This window comes from Myotis lucifugus, unplaced genomic scaffold (assembly GCF_000147115.1).
Source record: "Myotis lucifugus unplaced genomic scaffold, Myoluc2.0 scaffold_30, whole genome shotgun sequence".
Classification (NCBI taxonomy): Eukaryota; Metazoa; Chordata; class Mammalia; order Chiroptera; family Vespertilionidae; genus Myotis; species Myotis lucifugus.
Window position 1 is genome coordinate 2,704,576 of NW_005871078.1, and position 4,128 is coordinate 2,708,703.

The 4,128-nt window shown below is 40.1% G+C and overlaps 1 pseudogene; it reads right to left on the reverse strand.

Moving 5' to 3' along the window:
* Positions 1-340: 340 nt before the first annotated feature.
* The window catches only part of LOC102432389, a 39,287-nt pseudogene continuing 35,499 nt past the window's right edge, over positions 341-4,128 (reverse strand).

Here is a 4,128-nt window from a genome sequence, read left to right on the forward strand (position 1 = left end):
AGGATTTCCCAGAACCCGAGAGTCTTTCTTCTTCTAGTTTCTTTTGTGATGGCATTCCTTTTCAGATGATCAAAACACGTGAAGATCTGAATACACCACCTTCCTCAGACAGCGGAGCTACTTGGCTCCTTGCTCACCTTCCTGATGGCAGCTACTCTCAATGCTGTCCAGGGTCAGACATTCATTCTTTGGAGGGAATAGCCTTCAATGCTCAAGGATGACTTGCTCTCCTATGGGTGACAAGGTATGGCCATGGGCAATAGCTTAATACATTTTTAAAATCCCAGATACTTCTTTGCACCATATCGCAGAAGAAATTTCAAGACCAATGGTGGAGACGTTATGGGGGAGGCTCATTGTTGGTAGTAGAGAAAGTATCGGTGTGGGAATGATCAGAGATGAGTTTTAGTTCCAGCACGTTGACAGCTAACGAAGATAAAAACCATCATACATTTAAACACAGGATTTAAAGTCCTGACATACACCTCTTGGGGCTTTTGAATATTACTTCTGAAAGGTCACTTAAACCCATGATTAGATTGCAATTTATAATGCTATAATTCCCTTAAAAATAAAAAGTACCCTTGAGTGTGGCTCTTCCACAAAATACCGGCTCTTCCACAAAATACCGACTTCTACGCATGGGTCACAAAGTTTCAATCTCACTGTACATGCGCGCCCGCACGTGGTATTTTGTGGAAGAGCCACACTCAAGGGACCAAAGAGCCGCATGTGGCTCGCGAGCCGCAGTTTGCTGACCACTGCCTTAGATCATTGAGTGACTAGGGGTAGTTTCCTTGAGATTTGCTCACTTAACCTAAAATCATTTCAGAATTTTGAAGGTAACTTTAAGTCATATTTCAGTTGCACTAAAAAGTCAAAATGTCTTCCAGAGAGATCTACTGCCATGGAGACATGCTGAATTTGTAGCCAACCCTCATTCTCACCATTCAGTGTAAGAAGACCACTGATTCCAGTTGTTTCCATCACAGGGCCATACCTGGCTTCCTCTCATGGCTGATCACATTTTTATAGTTACTGTCTATATATATTATGTAAATCTCTGTTCCTGGAAAGTTTCAGCTCAACTGATAAAAACCAGTCAGTTTGATTTCCATCCCTTTAGAAGAGAACAATAAAAGCAGCTAGGAAGTGTTGATTATTCAAGTAAAACAGTAGTTCTAAATTCTTTGACTTTCTAGGCTTGTCCTTTAATAGAAACTAATGCTATGAATAGAAGTGAGCCCGTTAGCTAGAAACAATTCGAGGACTGAATTCAATAAAAACTCCCCTGGGTTTCTGCATGAAAGCTATTGAATTTGGCTGCAAATGAGCACAAAGCACCTTCAAAAAATTTTTTTCTCATCCTTTCCCTGTGGTAGAGTCCTCGATTTAGTTTATTTGACAATAATGGATCTCCATTGACCTACCTAACCGGTATATTTTAATACTTATTTTATTTAAAAATAGGTATTCAAATACTTGGAGAAAGAATGTAACAAGCTTGTTCAACCATCCTTCTTAACAGCTCCTTTGGAGTCTCTGTGCTCTCAGCTAAATCCAAACTTGCAGAATTTCATTATGAGAGAGGATTGAGTCAATTCAATTACCCTTGGAATTTGTGGTGGTCTGTCACGTTAGACTTTCACCCAAGGGAACTACAAAGTGCATTCATTTTAATTTCGCTAAACCCACAAGAGGTTATCCTGATGGAGGGTATTTGGGGAGTGGGTCCTGATTGATTTTCGCTTTTAAAAACTGAAGCAAAGCATACACGTGGTAATGAGCAGAAAGCGCACTGATTGTAAGTATATAGTTCAGTGCGTTTTTACATATGTACACACACATCACTCTGATGAAGACAGAATGTTTCCTGCATCCCAGAAGGTCCCCTGGTGCTTCTTCCCAGGCAATACTCCCACCCCACAGGTAACCACTCTCAGAACTTCTATCACCATTGATTAGTTTGGCCTCTTCATCCACTTCATGAAATGAATCCTATACAATATGCTCTTCTATGTTTTGTTCCTTTCAATCTGTGAAATGTATCCATGTTGTTGTGTGTAACAGTTTATTTTGTTTTATTGTTGAGTAATATTCCATTATATGAATATAGTAGAGCTTATTTGACTATTCCAGTGTATGTTCCCACTAGTAGTGTAGGAGGATTGTTGTTTAGTATCTTAAATTTATTTATTGATCCTTTTACTGTGTGTGTGTGTGTGTGTGTGTGTGTGTGTGTGTGTGAAGTATGTTTGTCTGGTACCCAGTTTGAAAAAAATTTATTTTTGTTTAATCTCCTTCTTACTGGTGCGTGAAGTTCTTTATATATTCTGCATAAGCCCTTTGTCAGCTATGTGTATCACAATTTTTTCCTAGTCTCTGGCCCATTTTTCTACTCTTTTAATGATGTCTTTTGATAATGGAAATTATTTAAAAAGATCAAATTTGTCACATTTTTATGATAGTGCCTTTTGTGTCCTATTTAATAAGTCTTTGCCCATTATAAGATGGGTCTTGTGTTTTGATTGTGGCTCTGTGGGTATTTTGCAAATTGCATTCAGAGAAAGGGCAGCCTGAGTGGCTAATTGTTGAAATCCTATTCAAGGAATCAAATCCTTCATTAGGTTATGGGGCAGAGTTTTTTCAGGACAATGGCAGTTGCCATGTTATTCTTGTTCCTTTCCAAAAGGGGTATGATGATTGTGTTACTGCTGACTCTACTCACTTGCATTGCGTGAAAATCAGGTCAGTCCTTAAAATGGACTGTTAACATGCTTTAATTTGATATTCAAAATGGAATGGGCTATATTGTACCCATTTTGAACTATGAAAAACATTTCAGATGTTTGTAAGAAAAATGAGAAAAAAAAGTATCAATAATTATTTGATGAAAGGGCTGTTGAGAAGATATTGAAAACTAAAAATATTTATGACCCCACCTTTAGGAGGAAGGAAGATTTTAGAGTGCTCCAGTGAGCCCTTTGTTGGGAAGATTGGTTAAGGGTATTAGCTTATCCTAATTTCCCCTAACCTATCATGTGGACCAATTGAACAGAGTTAGTTCATAGAATGGAAGCCAACCCAGGGTGTTCAGAAAATAGAAGAAGTAGAGGTGGCACTAACTATCTCTCCCCTGATCTCTTATCCCTGAAAGCAGGAAAAGCAGGAATATCTCAGGATTAGTTAGATTTTGGATTGGGTGTGGTCAGCAATAGGGGCAATGATAGTGACTCCTTCTAAACCTTGGTGTCGTGACTGCTGGACCACTTGCATTAGGTTCTCTATTGAACAGTAAAGCCAAGGAGTCAAGTTGGGTCAATTTGTCATCCATGCTGGATCTCTTCCATTTGCCTTTCTAGATAGATCCACTCTTCCCACAGCTCTTTGCCATGGAAGCTGACCTGTATGGCGCACATCCTGGTTCTCTCTGCCCTCTGGGTTCTGGCTGTGTTTAGCCAATGGGGAACATCATTGAGAGAGAGAGAGAGAGAGAGAGAGAGAGAGAGAGATCAAAGTACTAATAATTATTCCCTCCCTTTGGGGTTGCTGCAAGCTGGCTGTGTCTCAGGCCCTAAAGCCACAGCCCTTTCGATTGACCCTCTACACACAACACTTATTCCAGGTTCTGGTATCTGCTCTTTCCCTCACTCCCTCAGGCTTGGGATACTCACACCCTTTACCATGACTTGTCTGAGAGTTTTCACTAACACTCGTGACTTCCCTGACTTTTTGAGTCCCAATGCATTAGTTCTATGATTAGCTAACCTCTCCTTCAACGACCATGCTATAGAGAGGGAAGAAGTTAAAACTGTCTGAGAGAGTATGGGCATGGAGGTTGCACCCTGACTAACTTTATTGGAGGAAATGTGATGTGCACCACAGACATTCTAACCAGTAAGTGTCTCCCATTCTCATACTAGGTTCTGTCCCCTCTTCTAGCCTCAAAATGGGGCCTGACCCTTTCTCCATGGAGGCTGTTTCTTCCATTTTCTTTTCATCTGGCCCCATATTCTTCAAGTCTGAGCTCGAGTAAAAGTGTTATATAGCACTCACTTTTAGAAAGGAGTAACTTGAATGAGAGTTATGAGTACATATTTGTGCTTTTGTGTTGTTTATGCCTCCCCC